The following is a 22,748-nucleotide window of genomic DNA, read 5'->3' on the forward strand; positions in this document are numbered from 1 at the left end:
AGGCTCCCGGGGCGACCAGCACCCTCATGCCTTCCGAGCCACTGGTCGTTCATCGGCACAAGGTCGCGTACCGGGAGGGGGGAGTACTGAGACCCTCCCGTCTGTCTCTAGTCCTATTTTCCCCGTTTTTGCCCCAAGGATGTTAATGTGCCACGCACCCTAACCTATACCTCGTTGTTTTTGCCTGCACATGTGTGTAATCAAAGACTTAGGACTTTCACCTGTCCCTCATTGACTTTCCCACCTGCACCCTATCATCCTGGTTATCCGGACATTATGTATACCCTGCCTGTTTCAGTGTTCTTTGTCCAGTATTAATGTAGAGTTACTTAGGTTAATGTCTTACTCTTATCTATTTACCCTGTGTGTTCCATGGTTGCTTCTGTTCGATGGATTACCCTGTTTGTTCCCTTGAATTTTTAACCGATTTGGATTGCTTTGGTTTTGTGGATTTTTTCACATTATATTATTAAAGCTTTTGCACATACCTCCTGTTCCTTGTGGATTCATCCGTCATACATGAAACGTTACATATAGGATATTGAACTTTTTAATATTCACAATTTAACACACATTTGTGAATTGCTTTTTTTCTTTCTTTTTTTGATTGATATAGTTTTACTGTGCATTTCATTTCTCTATGAATTAGCTGTTTGTCGTTGCTTATGATCCTATGAGCTAAGATGGATAAACACTAAATAGTGGGCATTTTTTTGCATTGATAAAGATTTTAACGACAAATAGGATCCTCTTTTAAATCTGTCGGGACCTGATGTGGGCACTTGTCTGTGTTTGTGTGTGGTTGTATAAGTGCCTGAGCACACAGGGATTGATTGTTACCACCTCACATGCTCACGGTCTGTGTGCTTTTGTGTCACCCAGCTGTCACTCATTAGCCCCTCATTATCTGCAGCGTTTTCACCTGGTGTCCAGTAATTTTGTCCCTATTTAATCCCCATCACTCCCCACTCCCCTTATGCTCTAGCAGTTGGTTCCTTGCCTTGCCTTGCCTTGCCTTGCCTTGCCTTGCCATGCCTTGCCTTGCCTTGTCTTGTTGTGTGGGTGATGGTAAACTCTTGGTTGTGGATTTCCTTTCCCGTGTGGATTGCTTTCCACCCTAGTTTCACGACCTCAAACCCTTCGAGGAGTCTACAGGGTCATTGCCTTCACCCCAACCGAGCACACCTTCTCTCACTTTCTTCAGACCGAGGAAGAGGCAGTCTCAGCCCACCAGTGGACACCTCATCTGTTACACGGTGGCCGTGTGGAACGCTGTTCGCCATTACCACGTCTACGCCTTCTACAGGATCTTCTGCTGTCTTCTCACCATCACTGAGCCGGTCTGTGATTCCCAGCTGGTTGTCTCTCCACCCCTTTCGCTGGCGCTGCCGTATACTGGGTTCTCCCAGTTGTCTTCGCATCCAGCACGAGAGACTCTGACTATTGGCGGATTCAGCATTACAAACATTTCCAGTACTATACCTGTGTAACGAACTTTTATACTCAACTCAACTCAACTTTATTTATATAGCGCATTTTACAATTTTCATTGTTACAAAGCAGCTGTACACGAGACACATTGAATACAAGTATGAATTCTAAAGCAGCCCCCCCGGCCAGGCAGATAGTGCAAAACAATATGCAAACGGTGGTGAGGAACCCAAAACTCCCATCGAGAAAAAAAAACCTCAGGGGAACCCAGGCCCAACCAGGGGATTCCAGATCCCCTCTGGCAAAAGCTGCTGCCTCAACAGTGCTTGCACAACAAGGCTTAATAAAAATATAAAAATTAAGGATTTAAGATTATCATTAACAATCTAATAGCATTTGAAATGTTGTAGGAAAAACAAAGTTGTCGCGTCCTTTATCCAGCTCTATCCTCTTAGCTCTTGTCAGGTCACCGCTTCCCATTCTCAGCTCTGCCATCAGGTCTGGGCATGAACTGCATCCTGCGGTAACCTTGGAACAAAGAGACAAGACTGGCTGAGAGTAGAGTACTGTTCTGCACTCTTTGATGCAACAAGTACATCATTTGTTGTTGGATGTGTTCCTGGTTCCGGTTGATAAACTCCTCCTTATCCCTCACTTGAATCTGTGTGTTTCATCCCTGACAATATCACATGCAACAGCACCTCAGACTAAAGTTGCGACAGCACAGAGCCTTGCTCGGACTACAGATAGCTGGACCTTGTGGGCAACAAGTAAACAAAAAACACATTTCCTGCATATTACACAACTTGCAACATGAATGAATAATTGAGACACAAAATACTGATGTCTCATGCAGGGGCGGAGCCTGACATTGTGGACATTGGGGGTTTAGCCCAAAATCTAGGGGTTCCAGGGCATGGTCCCCCAAGGAGATTTCACCTCTTTTCTCATCAATCTTAATCCATCTCTGAAAATCTCCTCAACTGAAATAAGAAAATACAAAACAAAAAGTATTCAGATTTCTGATGACAAATTTAAGATGCATTTAAAAATATGAAAAACATTCTCATTCTCTTAAATTCGCTCCTGGCACCCCTGTTCTCCTTTCTTTCTCTGTTCTTAATACATTTTCATCTCATGTCCCTCACTTTCTCTTTGAGTCCTGTCTTTCTTCTCTTTTCCCACTCCTTAAACACAGACATTCACTTCTGCACACATCTTTCTCCTCTCTCATTCTTTTAGCTTCTGTTTATGAACTCTTTTTTTATTGTCTTTCATCATCTCTCCTTCTCTTTTCTTGCTTCATTTCCCGCTCCTGGTTTCTTCCCTTTTTTATCTCTCCTTTAACTCAACTTTACATGTCTTCTCTTGTTTTCTCCTCTTTTCTTTTATTCTGAACATCCTTAAATAATTGCGAACTGGCATCCTATATGTGGTGAAATGGAATCGCTGCATTGATGCCACGCCCATTATCGGTGTTTCTGTACGGGCTCTATATAAAGGGGTTGCTCAGGTCCGGGGATGTGGCGTCACTGTTTCAGCTAAACTTCCTGTGTGGACTGGTGTTCCGCTGCCTGGTGTTGAGGGTAGGTCTTTCACCATAGCTTGTTAACCCTTGTTGAGGTTTGGGCCATCGCATTTGATTTGTTTTACCTTACTTTGGAAAGGCTGGTGTCTGTTTGGTGGGTGCCTATTCTATTGGCCGCGTTGAAAACCGCCGTTTCGTGGCAGTAAAGCTCCTTACCTCTACCTCTTGTCGCATTTCCGCATGTGTGGCTGCTGTCTTCCTGGCTGGTAAGGAGAAGTTTATATTCGTCGTTTAATTGGTGTACGTCAACAGTGATATGAGTCGTTGTGTATGTGGTGTAGCGTTCGGGGACTGTTCTGACGACTGGACGATGCGTCTGCCGCATATGGGTATATAAGCTCACTTTTAATGTGTTGATCGCCTAAGAAAGGTACGTGACCATTTTATTTTTGTTCTTGTAGCTTTCAGATGTACAGCAAGGCGTTAGCACATTTTGTGGTGTGTTGCTGCTGCATGTCATGACGCTCCAACGTTGCTGTTTTGTCTTGCTTTGTTTTGTTTGTATTGATTGATATTGTATCTTTGTTACGTTTTGGTTACGATACCATACGCATTATGTTGTTTTTGTTTGTTTAGACCGCTGTTTCCCAAATTATTGATTCAAAATAAATTATATTTTAATATTCACATCTCATGGTCTTTAAAGTTATTGGAAATCTGAACCTGTGTGTCTGAATCTATATTTCCCAGATAGGTATACTGGGTGGCGTAGTCGGTTACATCAATACCCTTTTTCTTGTTTTCTTGTCCCTTCCTTCCCCTCCCCTGAGCTCGGTCACATATATATTCCTTGTCTCCCAACCCCTGTCATCTTTGCCTTCTAAATGTTGTCTGAGTCTTTTCTATTTTTGGGCAGGCAGCATAAGACTGTACCGACGTGGTTTTAATTGAGCAAATCTGTTAATAACATTGTCTGGGTTAATGTCATTGTCATTTTCAATTGACATGATGGCTAGGTTGTTGAGTCAATCTTGGTCCATGGTGCTCCTTAACCATGTGCGAAGATGGCGCAAGGCACTGAAAGAACGCTCACAGCTGCAGCTGCTGACTGGAATTGTAAGGGCCACTTGGAAGACAGCCTCCAGGGAGGGAAAAATAGCTTCATTAAGCATTTAAAATACACTTGCTATGCCAGGGATTGCCTTTTTCTCCATCGTTTTCTTGATAAATTTTTATCCACCAGGAATTCTTCTGGCTTTAACTGAATCCTAGCAAGACTTTTGAGGGTTTCTTCAGACGGAAATGTCTCAGTGGTTGGGTTGCAGGCCTAAATCCCTGACATAATCTGAAAAACGATTGTTGAGCTCTTGTCACATCCTGTCCAGGCATGGATAAAAAAGGTGATGTCTGAATTCATCTGTGGTGGTCAGATTGGATGTAAACCCGCAGCCAGACTCACCCATGAAGCCATCAAATCTTCTTTGTTTCTGCCTGGGACCAACAGGGAGCTGGATGTCATTTGCCTCACATAAATTCAATGCCCTCCTGAACACATCTTCACCACCATAGTCGTTACGTAGATCTGTCAAGGTTTTAAGCACTGCCATCTTGTATTAAACTGCTTTGCCCAAGTCCAAATTTTCTACCCGCAGGTACCGATGTAGCCCTTCTGTTATGCTGAGGAGTTTGGAAAACATCACCAGCAGGTAGAGTCTTGACCGGATCCGTAAGGCTATAGGTGTTGTGACGAGTCACCCCTGGCGCTATCAGCGTCGCCATGGAGACGGAGGCAATCCGAGCGCCACAGCTGCCGCTCGTCACAATCAGATGCCAGCAGCTGTAAAAGCTTCTGGTAGGCAAACAAAGGTGAGTAACGTCTCCACGAGGTTGGAATGCCACTGAGCCTCTATGTTTATGCCCTACAGGATCGGATATCTAGAGACTGGTAAAGGAGCTATATCGCTAACCCGGAAGGAAAAACTCGTACTGCTTCAGGGAAGAAGCAAAGAGAAGCAAGACTCAGTGCCTGTGGACCAAGCACCGCATAGGAATTCTTACTCAGTGGCATTGACAACTTATTGTCTAATAAAATACTTCGGGGGTGGTAACTTGTACTTCTGTGTACGTGTCGTTGCTTCACCCGTCACAGTGTATTCATGGTGCTGAGATATGTTAAAATGGCAGGAAGGTTGCGGATGACTCTGTCTAAAATGGGATTGAACAGCCCCCACTGCTCAACTCATCAAAGATGCACCCTCGTAAGCTTGTGCCATACACATAAGATCACCCAAGTTGTGCAACAGCAGCATTTCCTCGATTACATCTGCAATAGACTGTGCATCTGTTGCTTCTGTAGACCAAGGAAATACTCTCTTACTCCGCCCCCTCTTGCATGACAAAACACACACAGACTGCAAGCTACTCTGTCTCTAGTTTCGTCTGCCATCACAGAGTACATCTTTGAGATCTTCATTTGCTTGATCATGCCTTCTGTGATTTCTTGTGAATTGCAAGCTATCACTTAATTTTGAGTAAAATGAGAGAGGTAGGTGGTATGAGAAGGGGGTGTATATTTTTGTAAAAAGGGATCAAATTGTTTGAGCAGCTTTATACATTCCATAAAGTTACCTTGATACTTCTGACTAGACTCTTGCTCATTATGTCCCCGGAAAGGCATGCCTTGTTTTCCTAAAAAAGTTGTTACTGCCACAACGGGGTAAACGTATTGACGTCTCTCTGATATCTCTGTTACGCTAGCAGTTTTAAGCTGCTCAATTACATCCCCTTGAGTTTTTGTGCTTTTAAAGCTCTGCCAGCAAGTCATGGTGGACATATGGAGGACACTCTGCTCGTGTTCCCGGAAGGAATCCAAAGCTCTTTTCCAATTTGAAAATCCAGAGCCACAGAGGGCATCTCTATTGGTGCGACTGTTCAACCTACCATACAGGTGGCATGAATAGCAAAATGCAGAGTTTCTGGCAACAGAGTACTCCAGCCATTTGAACTGCTCAAACCAACTCTGATTAAATGCTTGTGAACAGGTTCGTTGCTTTGAAAGGAAGGAGACAGGGTCGGTGTGGCTGGTAAGAATATCTTTATTCTTAGCATATAAAAACACAAAGCAAAAGGAAATAATATTTAATTATGGCCTCCTGGCACATAAGGTTCCTTTCTAGATCATGGGTATGCGTCCTCTCGTAGCCTTCGTTTCCTCCGCCAAGCTGTTTGTCTCGATTCTCCCCTCGTGCTGGCTTTTATGATCTTCTCGCCAAGGTGTTCACAATCAACTTATTTCCCACCGATTTCCTGTCTCTCTCTCTCCAGACTTCTCTAGACCATGCCCCCCTTGCCACATACCTCCACCGCCCGACTTAGGCCGGGGCCCCATCATGTACAGCACTGGCCATTTTGCCCCCTCCACCTCATAGGACAGGACCGCTCCCAGCCCTCTGTCCGACACTTACGTCTGTAAAATAAAGGGGAGAGAGAAATCAGGAGCGTGCAATAGCGGGCCACCACACAGAGCAGCCTTAACTTGGGTGAAAGCCTGCTGGCACGGCTCCGACCATTGGACGGGATCTGGTGCCTCCTTTTAGTGAGTTCAGTCAGGGAGCTGGTGAGGGTTGAATATTATCTCTCTCTCCAGACTTCTCTAGACCATGCCCCCCTTGCCACATACCTCCACCGCCCGACTTAGGCCGGGGCCCCATCATGTACAGCACTGGCCATTTTGCCCCCTCCACCTCATAGGACAGGACCGCTCCCAGCCCTCTGTCCGACACTTACGTCTGTAAAATAAAGGGGAGAGAGAAATCAGGAGCGTGCAATAGCGGGCCACCACACAGAGCAGCCTTAACTTGGGTGAAAGCCTGCTGGCACGGCTCCGACCATTGGACGGGATCTGGTGCCTCCTTTTAGTGAGTTCAGTCAGGGAGCTGGTGAGGGTCGAATAGTCTGGCATAAACCTCCTGTAATAACCTACCAACACCAGCAATTGCCTCACCTCCTTTTTAGTCTTGGGTCTCGGGGAGATTGCAATTGATGCTGTCTTTGCAATGTGGGGATGCACCTGCCCGTGACCCATTTGTCAAATCCAACGTCTAATAAAAACGAGCCGCACCAAGCCGATCAAGCAGTTCGTCAATCCGCGGTATTGGATATGCGTCGAATATCGACACAGCATACCCCTTTGCGATAGTCCACACAGAACCAGAATGAGCCGTCGGATTTGGGGACCAAAACTATTGGGCTGGCCCAGTCATTGTTGGACTCCTCTATTACCCCCATATCCAGCATAGCGCCTAATTCTTCCTGAATCACTTTTTTCTTGTGTTCAGTTAACAATACGGCCGGCCACATACAACCACTCCCGGTGTGGTCTCAATATGGTGCTCAATGAGTGTAGTGCGGCAAGGCAGAGCCGAGAACACATCGGCAAAACGAGCCTGCAACCTGGCAACGACAGTGAAATTGACGTAATCTGGAAACCCTATTATATGGCAGGCTCTGTCTGTCCTGGGCCTGTAACAAATTCTCCATAAAGAGCCGCCCCAAGGTGTGGAGTTTTGTTCTCAGGTCCATTACATAGTGAATTTCGTTCCTACTAGCGGTAGGTCTGTCCTCCCAAGTTTCCCTTAGGACGTCTGACATCCCGCAGGGCTGACGTCCATAGTGCAACTCGAAGGGGGAAAACCCCGTGGAGGCTTGGGGAACCTCGCGCATGGCAAATAACAGGGGCTCCAGCCATTTATCCCAATTTTTTGCGTCCTCCTGAAAGAACTTTTGGATCATGGTTTTTAACGTACTGTTAAAACATTCCACCAGTCTGTCCGTTTGTTGGTGGTATAGGCTGGTCCGAATCGTTTTCACCCCCAATAACCCGTATAGTTCGTGGAGTGTTCGTGACATGAATGTCGTGCGTTGATCCATGAGAATTTCTTTCGGGATTCCCATGCGGGAGATCAACAACAAAAATGCGTCCACCACGCTTTTGGCGGAAATATTGTGGAGGGCCACTGCCTCTGGATATCGAGTTGCATAGTCCACAATAACCAATGCAAAGCGGTGCCCTCGTGCGGAACGCTCTAATGGCCGACCAGGTCCATACCAATTCGTTCGAAGGGGACCTGGATTAAAGGAAGAGGGCACAATGGTACTTTTGGGGTGGCCGGTGGGTTTACCAGCTTTACACATTCTCGTGGATGCCCGGCCAACAAAAACGGGCTGTTAAGCGATTTAGTGTTGTGGTATGCCCTAAGTGTCCTGCCATCAGATAAGCATGAGCCACCTGAAAAAGCATTTCCTGGCGGCTCTTTGGAATGACCAATTGTGTTCTTCTTTGACTGAGTGTCTTGGGTCACTCGATACAACCTGTCCTTTATCATGGCAAAACATGGATAGGTGAGCGGCTGTGCCAATTGAGAGGCTGCCCGTCAATCGCGCGGACCTGCTCAAACCCATTCTTAAGTGACTCATCTCGAGACTGATCCAGGGGAAAATCATCGCATGATGAGAGAATCCGTCTCTCAATTGCGCACCGTTCCCCTGAATCCGGTGTGGAGGCTCCAAATTGAGCAACTGCACCCCTTTGCTCATGTTTATCCCCAGAGACACCCGCACATAAACACCCTAATAACACGCTAGAATTCGGCCAATTCGTCCCCAAAATTAGCGGATATCGGAGTGTGAGTTAACAGCTACCTCAACTGTATGTTTCTTTCCCCTAAATTTGATTGCCATCTCGACTAAGGGATAGCTCACCACCTCCCCGTGCACACATCTTACCTTAACCTTGCGGCCTGTATCCAATGCCGTAGCTTGAATCACGCCTAGGTGGATCGAGGTTTGGTTGCAGCCTGAATCCACCAAGGCCTGATAAGTACCCCTTCAATACTCACAGGTATTTGGTACAACCTAGCCTGATCGTGGCCGGTCCACGGGGCGTCGGGGATCCGGATCACCGCATCAACCTCCATAACCGGGCACGACCTGATGAAGTGGTCCGGGTCCCTGCACCACCAGCAGACCGGCCCAGGCCTACCCGCAGGCCCGGTGGCCGGAAGCAGGCCAAAGGGTTGGCGAGAAGATGAAGGGGAGGGAAATTGGGTGGGTGCTGCCCCGCCGGTTATCACCCCACGCCGGAGATCGGCCCTTGCGTCCGGCAGGAACCGGATTGCAGGGCCGCCCCGGACATGAGCCGCTGTCTGTGGCACCAGACGGGGCCTAAGAGAGGGAAACACAAGAAGGGAAAAGGGGAGGAGAGAGGTCTGAGACTCGCCGACCCCACGTCACGCAACCATGTGATCCTCCGCCAACTGGACGGCTTGTTTCAGCGACGTCGGCCGGTGGCAGTGGACCCACTGAGCTGTCCCCGCTGGCAGCCGTCCCACGAACTGCTCCAGTACCACCTTCTCCACCGTAGTGTCGACGTTGCTGACATCATCCAGCAGCCATTTACGGCACGCATCCCAGAGCTGTTGGGCAAACAAAAAGGGCTGGCCACCGTCCCCAAGCTCCAGCAACCGAAAACGCAGTCGATGCTGCTCCAGGGTCCGTCCGACCCCCTGGAAGACTGCCTTTCTGAGGTCTGTGTAATCCAGGAGGTTCTGGATTGGCAGCTGTTGAGCCGCGAGCTGGGCCTCCCCCGACAACAGTGGGATTAGCCGGGCAGCCCAGCTCTCGCGGGGCCAACCAGATACCTCCGCGGACCTCTGGAATAGGTCTATGAAGGCCTCCCGGTCGTACTGAGGACCCATCTTGTGGAGAAGTCGAAGGGGCGGTGGCCGTTGGTATTCCCTCAGTTTGCTCCCCTCGCGTCATCCAGCTCCGGAACAGCTCGCGGTCATCCGTCTGGACTTGGAAGAGCCTCTGGAACCTTGCTTCCAGCTATCCCTGTAGCGTCAGCAGGGCCTTGTGTTGCTCCTGGTGGAGACCAGCGAGCGCGTGGATGACCTCCGCAAACGGTGAGGCTGGCAGGTTCTGCATCGCGGCGGCGTTCTCCTACCTTACCGGGATTTGGCACCTATGTAAACGGGTTCATTGCTTTGGAAGGAAGGAAACAGGGTTGGCGTGGCTGGTGAGAATTTCTTTATTTTAAGCATATAAAAACACAAAGCAAGAGGAAATAATATTTAAATATGGCCTCCTGGCACATAATTTCTTTCATAATTTCTTTGTTTCCTCAGCCAAGCTCTCTCTCTCAATCCCTCCCTCGTAGTGTCTTTTATGATCTTCTCACCAATCACTATAATCACAGACAGGTGGTTACAAACGGCCTTTGATCTACTTATTTCCCGCCGATTTCCTGTCTCTCTCTCTCCAGACTTCGCTAGACCACGCCCTGCTTGAGGCCACTACCTGGAGTCCCTAGATCATCACTTGCTCTCCCTGTTGTCTCTTGCTGCGAGAATGTGCCTTCTTTACCCCTAGCTGACCCTTGCTATGAGGATGTTTCTTCTTTTCCCCTAGCTGACTCATCTGTGAAACAAAATAAACCTTCAGTCCTTTAAGGGGCCGCAGTACTAAATTACAATTTGACATGCACACCTTGCCTTACAAATATGTTCAACACCCATGCTACAGATTTCAATATAAAATACTAAAAATATGAAAATGTAAAAAAAATTATTAAATTAAAACTAGATGTCCTTTTTAGAATGAAATCCACTAACATTATATTTTACATGAGTTTACTACTGAAAAATGCTTTAGATTACAGTCCTCAATGTACCGCATAATTTAACAGAATTTACAGAGTAATTAATTGTAACAATAATGTACCTTCTACAGTACATACCTGTAGGTAACGTGGCGCAATATGCAAAGTTTGGGGAATAAAGAAGTCAGGAAATTCAAGAAATGATTAATACTGTAAGTATTTTAAAACTAAGTCCATTTTAATATAATGTGGAATATATGACCTGCAGTATGCTATACAACAATCTTAGCGTGAACATACACTACATTTTTTCTAATTACAAAGAACCCATAAATAAGTTACTGTGGATATTTATTAAGTACAGGGTTCTTATTTTAGTATTATAGCAAACATAATATAAGGGGAAATGATGCGCAAGCAAAACAGCACGAATGAAGCTGGCAGACTTTAGTTTTTACTTTAGGATACATTATTTGAGGATTCCTGGTCACAATTTTTAATTTTTTTATTATGAGTTATTATGAGTTAGTTTGATGAGTTTTAATGTGTAAAATGCACAAAATCAATGTTGATCTTTTGAGAATATAATCAAGTATTTCAAAAGCGGTTTGATATGGATGTTTAAATGGCATGCAGTTTCCTCATAAATATAATAGTTACTTTATTCCCCAAACTTCATATATTTTTCCTGTAGTAGAGTAGGCGGGGCGAGACCGTGGTTCGAGTCCGGTGAGTAATTGTGAATTAGTGCCAGCTGTGCGCACACCGGCCTCGAATCACGTAGGAGATGGGAGCATATAAAAGGAACGAGCGACCGGACCGTCGAAGAGAGAGGACCGGGCCCGAACTTGTGTTATGTTTGTATTTATATTGTTTTGTTCGCCGGCGGTCGTCCGTGAGGGGCCGCCGGCTGTTATATTACTTTATTAAATGTTTAAAAGTTTGCCGGTTCCCGACTCCTTCCTTCCTTTTAATGAAGTTTGTTACATTGGTGCCGAAACCCGGGAGGAAGGAGAGACATGCTGTCGGAGAGTCCTCGCCGCCGATTGGCCTCGCGGTGCCGGAGAGTTCGGGCAGCGCGGACGTAGGGCGTCTGCCAGTGGCTGCCCGAAGCGGTGGCTCTGGGGAAACGGAAGTGCACAGTGCGGCCACCGTCAAAGCTTCGGTGGAAAGGCGACCTTTGCTGCCTCGCCCCTGGGTCGAGGTGGGGTGGCTGTCGTCCAAGCGGGAGCGGGGGGGTTGCCGCAGTCCGCCAGAGGCCGGAGCCTGCGTCCGTCCCCCGAGGGGGAGGAGCAGGGGGCGGAAGTGCCGAGTGCGGCCACTGCCTGCCAGAGGCCGGAGCCTGCGTCCGTCTGCCCAAGGGGGAGGAGCAGGGGATGGGGAACCCGCCCCGACTCCCAGATAAAGGAGGAGCCACCGCCGGCTGCCAGGGGCGGACGGTCGAGCCGTCCACCGAAGCCCCAGGACCACCGCAAGGCACCGCGAAGGAGAGTACTCCGGCTGGTTGAGGAACGAGCGGCAGCATGTCGGGGAACCGGACTATAATTTTTTTTTCCCTCTCTCTTTCCGGTCGCTCCGAGGGCTCCCGTCTCCGTTGTCTCGTCGCCACTGTAATAATGACTGCGCTTACTGTCAGAAGATTCATCATTTTAATTTGCACAGAATGCACACACCTTCGTTTAAACTTGATGTCTCCTTCGCTTTGACTGAAGTGGCTGACTACTGAGTTTAAAGCTCAGTGCCGCCACAGCGCCACCTAACATACTGTATGAAATTATTTAACCTGAGAAGATTGGAAGATTAGGGGCTTTTGAAAAAACAATCTGGGCTGAAGCCCTAGAAGCCAAATTGAAAAAAAAGCTGAAATTGTTTACTTGGAATTAAAATGATAAGTGGTATTATAACTTCGACTGCATTATCTTCAAGAAGAAAATAATATTCAGTCAAGCCTTGAGGGTGAGTAAAACATGGGGATATTTTGTTTTTCCTGTGAAATATCTATTTAAGTACCATTTCAATTCATTCAAACATATTTGTGGGGAACAACCCAGGGAAGAGATGTATGCCTAAAAGTAAAATGGGCGTTTTTCAACTCACTGAAGTGGTAAAGCCTCTGTGAAAGTGGACTCCGGCCTTTTACTTAAGGCCGAAGAAGGAGAGCCCAAAGTAGGAGATCTACGACTAAAAAAAACAAAGAAATTTACAGTATATTGAGTACCGTTTCAACAAACATTCAATCATGTATAAACTGAGAGAATTTGTACTGAACTGCAACTGAAGTATGGAAGCCTCTGTGAGAGACTTTTTAATAAAGCCAGAGGCAAGAGATGTCCCAGATGTGTGCCTAAATGTACGAAAATGTGTGAAATGTATATTAAGTACCACTTCAGCAAACATTTGAACATTTATCAAGTGAAAACATTTTTTGACGCACTGAGGTGGTGAAGCTTCTCCGACATGGCTCTCCTGTCTTTTAAAGAAGCCAGAGGGAGGAGATCTACGCCAAATAATACAAGGAAAGTACTTTTAATATTGTTTTGGCAAACATGCAAACATATAAAGTGACCAAAATTATAAACGCAACACTTTCGTTTTTGCCCCCGTTTTTCATGAGCTGAACTCAAAGATTTAAAGAGTAGGTAGCCTGAGATCATGAAAATGACATTTCATGCAGTCTGTTATGTTGCCGTGTTTGAAAGTAAGCTGTCTGTCAAGTTGTAAGTCCGAAGGTGAATAAATGACAAAGTAATTTGCTTGTAAAAATGGGAGTCGACTATGAATCACACAAACGAGACGTGAACAAGTACAACCACATATTTACGTCACTATGCATAGTCCCCGCCTACGTTTTGCTGAGACTGACGCGAAAACTTATTTCTCCTACCCCAAACACTTTTGCTCGTTCGTGATGCGTGTCTTTCATGTCGAGAGCCTGTGTTCTACGGTGTGAAACTAAGTCCGTCTTATTTCAACTACCAAAAGAAGAACGTCTGAGGGAAAAACGGTTACAATTCATTTTTCGAACGATACCAAAGGAGTATAACCCCAGGGTTGTACTGTGCTTGCGTCATTTCACCGAAGATTGCTTAAATAATATTGGCGTAAAAATTATCCTTAAAGAGGGGGCAATACCATCTCTATTTGGACCTGTTAGCTCCACCAAATCACAACCTGTAAGTGTGACTATTCATTTTTGTCTTAACTTCAAGAAATATTTTCGTACCTTATGTCTGTGTTTAGCTTTTGCATAATCGCGGAACGAATCATTTGAGAGTCAGTAAAGAAGTAAGGTACGAATAACTGCCTATTATTCCGACATTAAAGTGTTTAAACACATTGTATTTACATAAACTTGTTGTTGGACACTCCATAAACCAAAGTAGGGCCTAAACCATATGCCTGGTACACTTTAAGACTTTTTCTATGTATACTAAAGGCCTATTTCTCTAAAATATTTTTCTCAAGTCAGTCTAAATCTGTGTTAGTGAGCTCTTCTCCTTTGCTGAGATAATCCATCCACCTCAGAGGTGTGGCATATCAAGATGCTGATTAGACAGCATTATTATTGCACAGGTGTGCTCCTTCTTCTTCTTTTGGTTCAATGGCCGTTCACTCTTTAGGAGTATTACCGCCACCTACTGTATATCTTGCGCACATGGGTGATGAATCTGTGCACAGGTGTGCATTAGGCTGGCCACAATAAAAGGCAAGTCTAAAATGGGCAGTTTTATCACACAGCACAATGCCACAGATTTCGCAAGTTTTGAGGGACCGTGTAATTGGCATGCTGACTGCAGGAATGTCCACCAGTGTCCAGCTGTTGCCTGGGAATTGAATTGTATTTCTCTGGTTGATGGACCAATCAGTGTTCCCCACTGTTTTTAAAGTTATTGGTTTGTCATAATAATGTAGTACATAGCATCTTTTATGCAAAGAGTTTTATTTATACGGTGCAATGACGGGTGAATACTAGTCTGTTTTTTATATTTTACGAAAGATGAGCAAGAAGAGAATTAGTAGACTGCTTAAGATAATGATTACAATGACACAGCATATGACTTCTTGTAGTGTCGAAAGACTTTTCTCAGTAGAAACTTTTTTCACCCGGGAACACTCCGCATTGTCATGAAAAGCCACTGGTTTGACTGGTACCCGCCGAGGTACTGCGGTTCAATACTGATCCTTACGACCAGCACATGTTGTAAGCTTCTCTGACTCTTTATGGACATAAAAGGCATTGAAATGCATGAACCGTGACTACTACGCAAATCTCATGATCTGGGTTAAAGGTACAGTGTGTAGCATTTTGAAGGATTTATTTACCAAAATGTAATATACACTTGAAAGAAAAAGTATGTGAACCCTTTGGCCGATTTGGATTTCTTCATAAATTGGTCATAAAATGTGTTCTGATCTTCATCTTAGTCACAACAATAGAGAAACACAGTCTGCTTAAACTAATACCGCACAAACATTATCCTTTTCATGTTTTTATTGAACACAACATTTAAACATTCATAGTGCGGGGTGGAAAATGTATGTGAACCTTTGGGTTTAATAACTGGTTGACCCTCCTTTGGCAGCAATAACCTCAACCAAACGTTTCCTATAGTTGCAGATCAGACCTGCACAACGGTCAGGAGAAATTTTGGACCATTCCTCTTTACAAAAGTGTTTCAGTTCAGCAATATTCTTGGGATGTCTGGTGTGAATCGCTCTCTTGAGGGTCATGCCACAGCATCTCAATCGGGTTGAGGTCAGGACTCTGACTGGGCCACTCCAGAAGGCGTATTTTCTTCTGTTGAAGCCATTCTGTTGTTGATTTACTTCTATGCTTTGGGTCGTTGTCCTGTTGCATCGTCCATCCTCTGTTAAGCTTCAGTTGGCAAACAGATGGTCTTAAGTTTTCCTCCAAAATGTCTTGATAAACTTTGGAATTCATTTTTCCATCGATGACAGTAATTCGTCCAGGGCCTGAGGCAGCAAAGCAGCCCCAAACCATGATGCCCCCTCCACCATATTTCACAGTTGGGATGAGGTTTTGATGTTGGTGTGCTGTGCCTTTTGTTCTCCACACATAGCATTGTGTGTTCTTTCCAAACAACTCAATTTTGGTTTCATCTGTCCACAGAATGTTTTGCCAGTAGTGCTGTGGAACATCCAGGTGCTCTTTTGCAAACTTCAAACTGTGAGAATCTGGATTTCGTCCTGTCCTCTACAAATATTGCATCTGTGTTTAATACAAAGTTCATATATCATATGTATTCATACGTATTCATTCCTATTAATATTAGCTTCTATTCACATAAGATGTGCCTTACTTTCTTGTTATTTAACCTTGGTGAAAGTTGTATCATGTCTTATGCTGTCTTATGTTGATATAAGTATCTGTTATTCTCCATATCAAGGTTCCTAATGATGCCTATGGACAATTGTTTTGTTATTGTAATATTAAATATGTAATCATATCTGATTGTTCAGGAGGAAAGACTAAACAGAAAGTCTGGTGATTTTCCACTGTTTTGGTGGTTTTATATGATGCCTCCTGATGCAAGCTTATAAGTATTAGTCCTTAACAATAAACTTTGGACTCAGATTGAACAAGCACTTGTGTCTGTGTCAAACTTTGTCTCCAGGCCTGAAACTCTGTGTGTTCAGTCGACTAGACTCTTCAACCGTAGAATATTGTTAAGACAAGGGGACATAAGAAGTTTACATTCTTTCAGTGCTGCAATGTTTTTTTTGGACAGCAGTGGCTTCCTCCGTGGTGTCCTCCCATGAAGTCCATTCTTGTTTAATGTTTTCCTTATTGTAGATTTGTCAACAAAAATGTTAGCATGTGCCAGAGATTTCTGTAAGTGTTTAGCTGACACTCTAGGATTCTTCTTCACCTCATTGAGCATTCTGCGCTGTGCTCTTGCAGTCATCTTTACAGGACGACCACGCCTAGGGAGTGTAGCAACAGTGCTGAACTTTCTCCATTTGTAGACAATCTGTCTTACCGTGGACACATGGACATCAAGGCTTTTAGATATACTTTTGTAGCCCATTCCAGCTTTATGTAAGTCAACAATTCTTGATCGTAGGTCTTCTGAGAGCTCTTTTGTGCGAGGCATGGTTCACATCAGACAACGCTTCTTCAGAACAGCAAACTCAAAACTGGTGTGTGTTTTTTATTGGACAGGCCAGCTTTAATCAACACATCCAATCTCATCACATTGATTGGACCCCAGGTTGGCTGACTCCTGGCTCCAATTAGCTCTTGGAGAAGTCATTAGCCTAGGGTTTCACATACTTTTTACACCCTGCACTATGAATGTTTACATGTTGTGTTCAATAAAAACAAGAAAACGTATAATGTTTGTGCGGTATTAGTTTAAGCAGACTGTGTTTCTCTATTGTTGTGACTTAGATGAAGATCAGAACACATTTTATGACCAATTTATGAAGAAATCCAAGTAAGCCCAAAGGGTTCACATACTTTTTCTTTCAACTGTATAATACAAAACTATGTTGTGAGTGGTGAAGAAATACCTTACAAAATGAACCGAAATGTTTATATTACCTTACAATGAGCCATTTTATGTATATACATGGTGGTCTAGTGGGTTAAACCACTGAACTGGTAAATCAAAGGTTGCTGGTTCGATCCCAGCATCCAACACCAGTGTGTCCTTGAGCAAGACACTTTACTCCATGTTGCTCCAGGGGGATTGTCCCTGTAATAAGTGCACTGTAAGTCGCTTTGGATAAAACTCTGCTAAATGTAAATGTACACCGGAGGCACACTCTTACATGTAATTTATTACAAATTGCACAGCCATGTTTCTATAGTAGCACTACACAGACAAACTGAGTGCGTTTCGTAAAACGAAGGATGCACGGGACTATGTTCTTTGGCTGTGTTTTGGAGGCAGTTTGCAAAGCTACTACATAGAAGGATTAGCAGAAGAAGAGGAAGAACAATAACAAAATTTACTTATCGTCTTTTTATTAGAAATAGAAACGGTTCTTTGTTGCAGTAAGAAGTGAAATTTGCGCTAATAGCGGACCACACATACTCTGCACACGAGCCGACAGAGCGCCAATCTGTGTCGTCAAAAAAGAGAAAATACGATGCAGCGAGGCGAAGTCGAGACAAAAAAACGGCACAAAACCCGAATAAACATCGGCGTGGCTTTTCCCAAATGGAGGGCACTGAAGCCGGAAATGGGTTTGCTAAGCGACGATGAAGTTGCCAGCTTTCTGCTGGACCGGTAAGTTTGTCTAATTTCCGCAAGATAAGTGAACTGTTTGTTTGATAGCTTTAGCTTATAGATGAGCTGATCATCAAGAGAAGTAGCGTTTTTCCTTGTAAATTTTTAGCACTTTGTAATTGTACTATAAGTACTTGTTGCATGGCTGTGTGCAAATCAAGTTAGAAATCATGTTTACAATCATAATTTGAATAAATCGAGTGTAAGTTATATTATAATACTGCTTAGCTTCCAGATCCTCTCTTGTGCGGTCCTCCCGGGTAACGTCAGCTCCTTTTCCTCTCCCTCTTACTACCTGTGTTAAGTCCTCTGGTTGACTCTGTGATGATGAGAAAAACGTCTGCTAAGACTTTCGTGGTTAGATTACACGGCTTTAGCATTAGCAAGCCGTTTCAATAGGCTGTAAGTTACGAACCAAGTTACCGTGCCAAAAAATGCTATACAAAATAAGCGAATAAATCACTGACACAATGTTAAACATGTAACAATAATATTCACTATAACGATTAAAGTAAATGATGAATTAAATAAATTTAATTCATTTATTTTTACTTGTAAATAAATCTCTTCACTTGACTTGCAAAGGTTACTCTCTGCTGTCTCAGACGACGACATCTCTTTCATGTGTCCGTAGCTTCAGTCTGTTGTTCACCTGTGAGATGTAGATTGCAATTATCAACACCACCGATAATGGCCGCTATCATTAACGGAACCTTTTTGTCCTGTGACGGCAACTGTAGCTTCTCTGATGAGAGGGGGGTGGCGGAGATGTAGGTTGCAATTTCCTACATCGCCAATAGTGGCCTCTGAAACTTACACACAGAACCTTTAAATAACACTTCAAATTTCCATAGTAAGTTTTGTCCCGGTGTGAAGACGCAGTGAACAATGTGTAGGGACCACGTCAATAGGAACACCTTTTATTATTGGAGCGCTCTTCTAACAAGCTGGTGATTTATATCAGCGTGGCCCAGGATTAAGAACTGCTAGGCTATGTTTACGTTTGCTCAAATGGTGTAATGTGCTGCATAATATAGGTGTATCAGTTTAGAAATAGAAAAATATAAATGGCTATATACTGTACATGTACATAATGGCCCTCTCATTTACATTATATTGGTTCAACTAACCAAGTGGGGGAATTTGGTGGATAATTCTGCTCCACCCATGGAAAACCTGTTGAGAAAAAATCAGAGTAGATAAATTAAAACGTTCATCCAAGGATTGATACATTTACTATCAAAACATTTTCAAAATGTTACTTTTGAAAAATAAAAGAGCATTGAAAAAGAATGTAATAATTTACCAATGTGAAGAGGCCCTCACTCTGGAGGTTATGTTATAGAATGATGACAGGTAAATTAAGTATTATTTCTACAGATATTCAAGCTTTTTATAAATCAAGAGAATTGCACAACTCACCCAGATGGAAAATGTGCTGGTTTTCTCCAAACATCGGAGTCTTCTGCATAAATCTCTCCAGAATTAACTCTCTGTGGTTGAAAACAAATAACAGAAGGTCAATGACAATAAGAAATATTTTGAATTTTGGGGGGATTTATTATTTACTTTTACTTGTTGTTTATACGCAAAGTTGTTACTAATTGAAAATAATAATTTTATTCAAATTTTATCCTTTTTTAAATTAATCTTGTTGATCAGAGTTAATGCCTAATAAAGAGAATACATTGGCCTTATTTGACTAAAACATCAAAACAGGAATGGTTAGTGATAAGTCAGACATATCACTCACAATAAGACATCAAGTACACTGTAAAAAATGCCTGTGAAATTAACGGTAAAGTCCTGTTGTTTTCACACAAAAAACCTGTTATCAGAAAGTGTCCGTAAAAAATACAGAAAAACACTGTAAAATTGTCTGTAAAATTAACAGCAAAAAATCCATTGTTTTTAGGGAAAAACCCTGTAAAAAAATGCTGTGAAATAAACAGTGAGTTCTGTAGTTTTCACAGAGAAAACTTTTGTCAAAAAACGTCCATAAAATAAGGATAACATTGTCAAATTCTCTGGGAAATGAACAGTGAAATTCCAAAGTTTTCACAAGGAGTTTTTTTTCAACTCCACAAACACTTTTATCACCTCCACTTACAGACACCACTGTCACTTTATTTCTGTTGCACGTCTACAAAAGTTCTAATTGAAAATGAACACAAGTTAACATGTTGATGGTTTTGTTGAGTCACCATTATGGTGATTTGCTTTAGTTGTGGTCTTGACCCGTTGCTTTCCATGTGAAGAAGTCTTTCCCCAGTATTGACATCTATGAGTTGAAACACACTGACTCAGGTGGGTGGAAAGCTCAGATAAAGCTAACGCAATAAATTATTTGGGTTGGTGGTTAAGTACATGTTCAAGAGTTTAGGTAGTGCTTTAAAGTTACTTGTTGTCCTCATTTATGATATTGAAGGAAATTAATTAATATACTGAATGTCTTTAACAGCACATCTAATGCATGATAAATGTTCTAGCAGATATCTAGAATATAACAGTTTGTCTCAACAATGGTGACAACAGAAAAAACCTCTAAAGATAAACGCAATGCATTCTGGGTATCATCAAAGCACAAAACTCATCAATGACTCCCAGCATGCGTTGCGGCTGTAAGCTTTTCATTTGTTTGTCACCACTGTTGAGATTCATACTCTGATTCTTGATATATGAGTCAAAGACAAAATGCAAGCTTTTTAACGGTTCAAAAACTTTTTAGATTGATTGTCGCATGAAATGTGAATTTTAAAAGTAGATTCATTGAGGCGTTTGTAACAAAAAGAACAATAAGTAATTAAACAACATCCCAGATAAAGATTTAGTAAATACCTAATCACACTTTCATTTGATTTCCTACAAAACTATGTTTCATATAAAACAATGTCATAGCAGCCCAAAGATAACTGTAAACTTATTTATGACGGCTGAAAGAGGCCAACTAAAGCAAACCCTGATCACAAAAACGGTGACTTTGAATACACCAATAAAGCATCAAGTCATGGCTGTTATGCTGCAGTCCCTGTGAAGCAGAAGTGATGATCGTCTTCAGTATTCTGACTTATTTACAAGATGAATAGTGGGTGTGGCTCATGTTTTCTACTGTGAATTGATTGGATGAATAAAAACAGGATGTTCCCGTAATTTTACGGTAGTTTACTGGCAACCACAGCTGCCGTTATTTTTCCGTAAAATCTACGGAATTTGTATTTTCTCCTTTCTTTTCTGATATTAAATATTTTGTGGGTCACCACTAAGCTGAAGAGTTGAGTCTGTGTTCAACTCATGGTCAGGCAAAGATATTCTGATGTCATGCTTGCATGTGGCTTTGTTTAAAAATGACTTTAATAATGAATTACAAAGAAATAAATTAAGTAAATGTAATGTTATCACTTTTATGCATTTGGACCAAGTTTTCAATTTCTATAAAGAAATGTTGTTGATATAAAATACTCAAATGTATTAAGTTCATTCACAGTTTGAAGTTTGTGCCCCGAAGTTTTAAACTGCAAAGCTGTTTACATTCTTTTCCTGTATTTTTTACGGAATTTTACTGGCAACCACAGCTGCCGGTATTTTTCCGTAAAAATTACGGAACAGTTTTTACAGTGTAGTATGAAACAATATGTCCCTCTCTGTGAAATCCAGGCTAAAATCTTAACGCTATTATAAGATTCAGGAGCATCAAAGTAGTCAAAGCCATAAAAACAACGAATTGGTCACGTGTGTAAATGAGAGACTATACGATAGATTTCAATTAGTAAAATTTGGGATTTAACAATGACTTCAATGTCATGGTCTTTCTCAGTCAATATTAAAGATATAAAAATGTAAACCGAATGATTTTAGGAAACCGTTTTTACACAGGCATAGTAACACATATAAGAGCCTTTATAGTGTTGGTCAATATAAAAGTACTGTGGCTTAGTGGTTAGCACGTTCGCCTCACACCTCCAGGGTTGGGGGTTCGATTCCCGCTTCCGACTTATGTGTGCGGAGTTTGCATGTTCTCCCCGTGCCTTGGGTGTTTCCCCTGGTCCAAAGACATGCATGGTAGGTTGATTGGCATCTCTGGAAAAATTGTCAGTAGGGTGTGAGTGAGTGTGTGTGCCCTGCGATGGGTTGGCACTCCATCCAGGGTGTATCCTGCCTTGATGCCTGATGACTCCTGAAATAGGCGCAGGCTCCCCGTGACCCGAGGTAGTTCGGATAAGCGGTAGAAAATGGAATGGAATGGATAAATATCCCAGACAGAAATTTCTTTAAATATATCAGTGCCATTGATTTGTCTCAAGATTTTTATAAGGCATTTTAATAAAAGCGACATAAATATCTTAATTCATAACTGAGGCAAAGTCCCGGCTTAAGCTAAGCCATGTCTGTGAAACCTGGGATAGGAGACTGACATCCTCAGACTTGATTCACTATTATTATTGCTTTTCTACTGTAAAATAAACTAACCGGATTGGACTATGTTAGCCTATGCTTTCTTTTTGTTCCAGAAAAATAAACATACAGAAAATATTTATTTAGGTGACTTTGAAGGACTAGCATCAGTTCAAATCAAAAATCTTTTAGGGTTGAAGTTAAACTTAAAATTAACTCCCAAAATCAGATTCTGGAAGATAAATTCTCCAAACAGTGTTACAAGTGGAAATGGTGCTGTTCCCTCTCATCTGTCTTCACGTGAAAGAAAATCTTTATAATAATGCAAACCTGAACAAAAGGTGTCACTTTATAACCCTGTTAACAATTATATATGGTTGTTTCTTAGAATTTATGTGATTTGGAATTGCGAAAATGTGCTTCGAAAGAAATGTGATCAGAATATCAACTTATAGTGTGTTATTGTAGTGAAAATGTACACCTG

Source organism: Triplophysa dalaica, chromosome 17 (genome assembly GCF_015846415.1).
Source record: "Triplophysa dalaica isolate WHDGS20190420 chromosome 17, ASM1584641v1, whole genome shotgun sequence".
In the NCBI taxonomy this organism is placed as follows: domain Eukaryota; kingdom Metazoa; phylum Chordata; class Actinopteri; order Cypriniformes; family Nemacheilidae; genus Triplophysa; species Triplophysa dalaica.